At 40.8% G+C, this 8,457-nt stretch overlaps 1 protein-coding gene across 1 annotated transcript in view; it reads right to left on the bottom strand.

Annotated features, from left to right (window-relative positions):
• The window catches only part of map3k22 (mitogen-activated protein kinase kinase kinase 22), a 52,904-nt gene extending 48,876 nt beyond the window's left edge, over positions 1 to 4,028 (bottom strand). The window contains exon 1 of the mRNA XM_049564880.1: positions 3,618 to 4,028. The gene's annotated coding sequence lies outside the window, so the exon portion shown is untranslated. The remainder of the gene's footprint in view (positions 1 to 3,617) is intronic.
• Between the last annotated feature and the right edge of the window lie 4,429 nt (positions 4,029 to 8,457).

An 8,457-nucleotide genomic window follows, 5' to 3' on the forward strand; every position in this document is an offset into this window, starting at 1 on the left:
AAGCGATAAGAGTTGCATTTTCTTCCACTAGCCTCTAAAAAAGACCTCTTAATTTCAAAGCAATGGTCTGGTGTAATATTTGTAGAGTTAAAAATAAAACTGAAGCATCATATATACATAACAAGACTTTTAATTCAGTATTCACATCCAGAAGCAGCACAGTCAGCAGTTACTGCTTTACATCATCTTTGGGTGTGCCGCAACCCACTTTGCACACCTGTATTTGTGTAGTGTCAATCTTCCTACATTGCACACAAGCACAAGCTCTGTTACACTGTTTAGCAAGTGTTGGAAAACTGAGATCTTTAGGTCAATTCACAGATTTTTCACAGAGTTCATATTTGGGTCTTGTCCTGAAGCCACTCCAGCATTTTTTCTCTCGTCTTTGCCGAGCAGAGAAGTGAATCATTGCTCAACTGAGAGATGAGATTATTTTCCTCAAGGATGCGTCTGTGTTTGTCCCTGCTCATTTTTCTCTCCGTCTTGTGTCTCATGAAGCATGATGCTGCAACTACCCTGCTTTACCACAGGGATGGTATAATCCAGGTGGCTGATATTTGGGTTGAGCCAGATACAGCGCTTGGCAGTCAGAGCTCCGTTTCTTGTCTTGTCGGACTAGACGATCTTTTTCCTCTCATGCTTTGAGTCCTCTGTGCCATCTGGCAAAGTCTGAGAGAGCTTTCTTTAGTGGCTTTCTATGTGCTACACTGCTGTGATCGATGGGGTGCTGAAGAGACGGTTGCCCTTCTGTTTGGCTCTCCCATCTCTGCAGAGAACTGTAGCTCTCTTACAGTGGTTACTTGGTTTTTGCTTACATCTGGACCTTTCTTGCCCAGTTGGGTCAGACTGGCAGCTTATGGAAGAGTCTTGGTAGTAGTACCAAATTTTTTCCATTACATCTCTGGCTCCATGCCTCAGCAGAGTGCCACCTAAGACAGTGGTTCCCAACTGGTCCAGCTACAGGGTCCAGAGTTCTCCTCAGTCATGAGTTCAAGGTCCACACATTTTAATACATTCAGCATCATACTTGCGTTTGGCCATGTCATCGAGCTACTTTGCTGTCTCTGTCAAGTAGCTGTCGTCAAGCTACTTTGCTGTCTCTGTCAAGTAGCTGTCCATTCGTCACTCTACAGCAGGAATTCCCACTTGAAAATAAAAACTCTGAAAATTGACTATACTTCAAAATCGAGGGTTTTTTTTACATGTTCCTGATCCACTTTTGGAATGCTACCTACCAGTTAGGAACCACTCATCTAAGAGGTGTAGAGAGAATTCCTTGGACCTTGGTTTATGATGTTTATGAATTGATTTAGGTCCACATTAACTCAACTTTTAAAGGGACAGTTCACCCTAAAGTGAAAAACACATATTTCTCCTCTTGACTGTGTAGTGCTATTTCGGAATCTAGATTGTTTTGGTGTGAGTTGCCGAGTGTCGGAGATATTGGCCGTAGAGATGTTTGGCATCTCTGGAATATGATGGAACTAGATGGCACTCAGCTTGTGGTGCTCAAATCGGCAGATACTCAAGATAATCCACAGACCTTGTTGTGAGGAGTTTCATGTAGGAACTACTTTCTTTCTACCAAACTACAGCTGCCAACCGAATCACCATGAAGAAGGAAGTGTGCATCTACTCATGGACGAGAAGCTCGTGCTTGTGACAGCACAAGATGCAAATAATAATGTCCTCCTCGGCTGAGCTGTAACTGTAGCTAGCTCAGTGGTGCTAGGTGAGCTAGCAATAGATGCACGCTTCCTTCTGCATGGTGATACATTGGTCTGTGGATTATCTTGAGTAATTGGGTCAAGTTTCAAAAGATATCAAATCTTTAAAAGCCTGTTTGCCTTGTCATTATAGATATAGGTCTACAAAGTTATGGGACTCACATTTGACAGATTGGGGAGGAAAATGCCAAAATCGAAAGCAGCAGAGGCAAAGATATTCTGACTTAAAGTTGAATCAAGCTTCAATAATGCTGGCTCCTACATTTCCCATCATGCAATCAACTGCATTTTTCTCTAAGGGCCGGTTCCCATGTCTTTCAAGCCTCTCACCTGCACTTTGTAAAGCAGGCTTTCCATTAGACTGCAAGATAAAAGTTTCCCAAGCTACTGTTCACTGTACCCAACATCTCTGCCGCCTGGCACGCTATGAACAGTAATATACTAACTAATAATCCTGCGTCAAGCTTATTAAGAAAGTACGACACTTAATGACAAACTTGTTTTGCCTCCTATTGTAACCTGGCAACATCCAAAACAGGCCTTGAGGGAAGATAATAAGCCTGCTTACATGACTCACAGTAACCTTTCACCTCCAACCCTCTGGTCAGTGGGCGTCTGGCAAGCAATCAGGCTTCTGTGAATTCGGCATATGAAAGCATTACTTCACACTCCTCGCTGGGGGGAGGCGGCGTGAGGGAGAAGAGGTCGTTCTGATTAAGACTCTCAGCTTGAAATTGTACAGAGAGTTAACAGCAGGATGTTAAGGAGAGATGGAGACAATTTTCTCTGAGAAATATAAGCTGCATGAGTGGACTCCAAAACTCTCCTTAAGCACCTGACAAACACAGCTGACCTTGCGCCAGGTTAACCTGCACAACAGACAGTCGAGCCATAAACTCTTCCTCATTAGTCCCATCAAAACACAATTAACAACCCGTCGCTTCTGTCTCTGGCTGGCATATTTGCTGTGGGATCCAGTCCTGTTATCAGCCAAATGGATTGTTTTGCTTGAGGCACACCAACCATATCTGTGGGCGGCTTCCACTTGACAGTTTGACTCTCACTTTAAGGCTATTTCGGAGCCCCCTGGGGCACGCCAATGTGCTGATAAACTCATCCGTCAGTCGGCTGCTCAGACTCCTGCGAGTGCACTTCATGTTGGTTTGATTTGATGAACACGATGGCCTCATTAAAATCTAATTTGGAGGATTGTCTCAGAGGTCTGCCATGGCAGGAATGTGTGGTGAGGCTGTGGACGAAGCTCAACAGCATCCTCATCACTTTTACAAGCCTGGACTGCTGTGGAAATGTGCAGGGATCAGGACGACGGTTGAGGGAGGAAAAAATGAAGCATGTGAAGAACTTTTCAGGACAAGAGGATCCCTCCTTTCAAGGGAAACACCAGATTAACTGACCACTGTGAATCACAGAGGTCTGGAAGACTGAGAGCAGAGACGAAAAAGGATACAGGACATGAATGAGTCTACAAGCACAGGATGACAGTGACTTTCCAGAGATCACTCACACCTTCAGACATGGACACACACCAAACACCAGACATGCAAACATTTATCCAAGCAACAAAGTATGACATATCAACCAAGATATTCTAACAACAAATACTGCAGATGATTATGGGCCTCCAAGTTCAAATCTAAGATTGTTCAAATAACAATCCACACTTGCAAGAAGTCCTATTTAGTAAGGTTGTAATCAGTAAACAAGCTGCACATGTTTGTGTTTTATTAAAACAGTAATTAAAACTACAAATGACCATTTTAATACCAGCCCCAAATCAGTTTGAATGTGCTGGCATCTCATTAGGTGTAAACAGGAAATAACAGTCTAAAAGCAGTGATCTCACCAAACAAATCGTGACTGCACTCTTACCTTGTTATCACTGTGTCTCCATGTTGTAGTTGCGTCTGCGGGATGTGTGAAGATGGATTAATTGTCCGAGTATAAGTTATCACAGATAAACGTCAGGAAGAGCGGAAAATCCCAACAGATGCAGAGCAAACCTTTCTCCAAATAACAGTGGGCTGATATCCGGAAACTGCGCTCAGTGCTGAAGAATTACAAATACAAGCTGTGTTGAGGCAGAGAGATCTCCTGTGCTCCCAGGTGCATGATCCAGAGCTGTGTTTACACACAGAGACAAACTGCAATGGCTGATGTGTTCCAGAGGAAAGTTTTTTTCTCTCACCCTGCTCTTCGCTTGTCTCCACACACACTACAGAGAGGAGCTGAGTTTTTCCCTGGAGCTGCGCCTCTGATGTCAGCAACAACGTGAGCTTCAGGAAGTGGTGACGCTCTCCGGTGGTGTGTTTCCAAGGCAGCGGCGGCAAAGTGCAGCAGGCACCGCCCCCCTGTGGACACCTGGAGCAAGTACAACATCTGCTGCACATGCCTAGTTGAACCCTTTGACACCTGAGCACATTGGCTAGGTTTCTTTCAACAACCTGGGAAGAAGGCAAATGAGCAACAAAAGAAGACATGACCCCAAACATTTGCAAGAAATTAGTAAGAAGTGAAAATTCAAAATATGAAAACTAGTATGTATTAAAAAAAAAAATCCAAAACATGAAAATTCATTAAAAATAAGATTCAAAACATGAAATTTTCTAACAAAAAATTAAAAACATGAAAAAAAGAAAAAAGAAAGAAAATTCAATACATGAAAATTAGTAAAAAAAAAAAAAAAAAAGAAGAAAATCCAAAACATGAAAATTCGTTATAAAGAAGATTCAAAACATGAAATTTTCTAACAAAAAATTAAAAACATGAAAAAAAGAAAAAAGAAAGAAAATTCAATACATGAAAATTAGTAAAAAAAAAAAAAAAAAAAGAAGAAAATCCAAAACATGAAAATTCGTTATAAAGAAGATTCAAAACATGAAATTTTCTCACAAAAAATTTAAAAACATGAAAAAAAGAAAAAAGAAAGAAAATTAAAAACATGAAAACTAGTAAAAAAAAATTAAAAACATGAAAACTAGTATAAAAAAAGAAAATTCAAAACATGAAAATTAGTTTAAAAAAGAAAGAAGGAAGAAAATTTAAAACATGAAAACTAGTAAAAAAAAATTAAAACATGAAAACTAGTATAAAAAAGAAAATTCAAAACATGAAAATTAATTTAAAAAAGAAAGAAGGAAGAAAATTTAAAACATGAAAACTAGTAAAAAAAAAATTTAAAACATGAGAATAAGGGAAAAAAGAAGAAAGAAAATTCAAAACATGAAAAATTGTTAAAAAAAAAAAAGAAAAAATGAAGAAAATTTAAAACATGAAAACTAGTTAAAAAAATTTAAAACTTGAGAATAAGGGAAAAAAAGAAGAAAGAAAATTCAAAACATGAAAACTAGTAAAACAAAAAGGAAAGGAAAAAAGTTAAAAACAAACACACGGCCTGGAAAAAAGTGCTGAAAACTTATAATAATTCTGTAACATCATTATAAATAAAGTTTTTCCCTGTTTTTTTTTCTTTTTCTCTTTTTTTTTTAAATAATTTTCTAAATCTATAAGAGTTCAAAGGGTTAAGATTCTCATTTGCAAATGAAAACTAGGATATTATTAGTAGTAGTAGTAGTATTTAAGATTCTCACATACCACTGGAAAACTTTACACATGCTCTTATGAAACAACATTAAGACAAGTAACATCCACAACATAAAGCAAGCGGCACACACATACATATCTGGGGGTCACGTAGTCATGGCTAAGTACAGTGCTACAGTCCGTTTCTTCACATAAAACAAAACCAACATAAAAACATTAAAATATACAGGACATACATTTGATACTGACCACAAGGTGGCTTTAAAAGAGCCTGTAAGAATCAAAGTGTTGTGTGTTTATTGCACACAGCTCTGTTACAGTGGTTCTCACCCTTGATCGTGTCAGTGACCCCTGAACTGACACACATTGAGATTTTGCTTCGGGGAACTCCATCTGAGCAGATTTTAGTTGTTAGATATCATCAAGACTCAAATTCAATGTTGTCATCTACAGCTGAGGAGGTAACCTTGGAGGAAATGCAACACATGATCAGAGTAGTCACGCTCATGACTCTCACTCACACTGAGCTCACCTCTATAGAGAATAAACTGAAAATAACTATCACCCATTTTGCTGGGGACCCCCTGGAACTCCCTCAAGGCCCCATGGTTGAGAACCATAGCTCTGTTTTATTCAGATTTTAGATTCTTGTAAAGCAAACAGCACAAAGCAGCCACCATCATGACAGAGCTATTGATGGCTTGAGGACGGCCACACTGAAAACTTAAAGGTGGTTTTATAAAGGTTGCAGGTTTGCAAACTGTGAAAACTTTTAGGGACTTTTAGCAATGCCACAAGAATGTTTGTATATTCTGCTTTCAGAATGAGTGCATGCAAACAACTTTTCAAGCTGCAGGGTAACATATTGTAGATGACAGAATTTCATTTCCCCCCCGCCTTGTCAGGACACCACACCTGATGAGCTGCTGAGCACAGACATGACAGCAGCTCCGGCAGATGTTGGTGAGCATCTCTTCACCTCCCGTCAGCTGTTGGAAGTTTACTTAAAAACAGCTCATCTGCATTTTGAGTTCACTGAAAGTATGTGTGGTTAATTTGCCTGATGGTACGACCATACCTGTGGGTAAGACGCCTGTAACGTGTAGCATTTGGACACACTGAGACCCCACTCATTTATTTTCTGGCAGCATGGACAGCATGTAGCGTTCAATCAGCAAGCGCATCAACGTGAGCTCCAGACTAATGGACAGCGATAGTGAGACAGACCATACAAGCACAGCGGTGCATTGTAACTCATCTTGTTCTCTTGTCAGACTGCTGAACCGCTGCACTGCGAGCCAGACGAGAGGCTACCTGTGCACCAAAATCATTTATAATGGACACAAAACTGTTACCCCAGGCGGTCCTGTCTCCTCTTTGTGGCATATTAGAGCAGACAATCAGAATAACAAATGCACCGCTGACCTTGTCCCCAGCATCGCTCCTTTCAGATTAGTTCCACGCAGCACTGTTTTATTGTGATCAGACATGCCCTTGCTCTGTGTAAGACTGCTTGAGTGCAATGAATATCAATTGGAGATTTGCATCTCTCTCTGGATTTGCAGTGCTTGTAGATGGCTGAACTGTGCTGTAGATGAATACCACAGGCAGCTGTTATGAGCATTAACTGTGTGTGTGTGTGTGTGTGTGTGTGTGTGTGTGTGTGTGTGTGGTTTGCAGCATCATTTTAGAGAATGTTTCAGGGTCTCTGGAGAAAAGCAGGATGCCTCGCAGTCAGTATTTTGAAACGAAATCAAATTCTACTGAACTGCAGCCAGGTGAAGGTGCAGACAGTTTACATGTCTGCAGTCAAAGCTGATTTTTTCTGAGGTTCCTGAGGGCCACTGCAGTGCTGGGAGTTCCCCCTCATGTGAATTCAACCGGCCTTTACCGTCCCTGCAGCACTGGAGCACGATGTGTGTGTGTGTGGAAGCACATGCTCACACACTTGTGGTTATCCTTGTGGCTGCCTCTTTTTGATCTTTGCTAAAAGGGTCTTCCAGAAAAATCAATTTCCCCCTCAGGGCTGGTATCGACTTGCCGGAAATCAATGAAGCCTTTGGCAGTCAGGTGAGCTCCACAGGAAACCCTAAAAATACCAGGGAATTTTTTTATAGATCAAACTTTACAGTAAATCACAGATTTCCTGTGAACAAAGCTGAGATGCCCCAGTGGAGAATCCCGAGCTGATGATGGCTTTTAGCTGAGACAAATTTGTTTATGCCCACAATAAATAAACAACAAGTTTTATTTGAGTGTTGCTGCTCTCTATGTTTTGATCCTTGCCAGATCCGTGCACCTGAGCTGCTATTTTTCACCACGATCCCAAGAGAGGGGCCATTGCTACGGGTCATCCTCTCCAAGGCTCGACAGGTGAACATAGAGGCAGACAGCGTTTGTTAACAGCTACAGAGCTGCTGTTTATTTGTCAGAGAAACACCAGACTCCCCACTGGAAAAATGCATTCAGCTTAAACGATCAAACAGGCTTCCCTCTGATCTTTCTCCAGTGGTTTCCTGTTCTGAAAAGAGTCTCCAGGGCTCATCACATGGCGTCCATGTGCAGCGGGAATGCACTGGAAGCTGCTGCTGACTTCAGTTCTGAAGACTAGAAATCAAGACTTGTTACTGGGATTACAAAGAGTGATTTTAAAGATCACTATAAAAGATTTGGTGCTGTTTTGATAACCTTTATACTCGCATGCCGCTCAGCTAATGCTATCGTACCTTAGGTCAATGGCTCCCACCTTTTATTAATATTTGTTGCTGTATATTTATAGCATAGGTATAGCAGTGGACTATACTTAGGTCATGTTTATATTTACTTTATTTATGTGTTAGAATGCAGGTACAAGTTATTTACAACAGGTGTGGTGCCGTAAAGCAGTATAGTGCGCATGACAAAAGGAGATTGTGGACAACGTCATGTGTAAAAGTGTGAATGTGTGTGTTTTTTTACTTTAAAAAGCTGACTAATACTTACTTTGAGGCAAGCTGAATTTAGATCGTGACAGATTTCTGTAGCCTACACTGCTACATGTAGTTACACGCTAACGTCAGGGAAATGTGCGATCTCAGTTGCAGATGTTGTTCGTTTCTCCCCAATTTCAGGTCGTATTTCTGCTGGAGCATGTCTTGTTGTGAAGGTTTTGTTTCAGAAGCTTTTGTTG

The sequence above is a fragment of the Epinephelus fuscoguttatus genome, linkage group LG21, assembly GCF_011397635.1.
Source record: "Epinephelus fuscoguttatus linkage group LG21, E.fuscoguttatus.final_Chr_v1".
Taxonomy (NCBI): Eukaryota; Metazoa; Chordata; class Actinopteri; order Perciformes; family Serranidae; genus Epinephelus; species Epinephelus fuscoguttatus.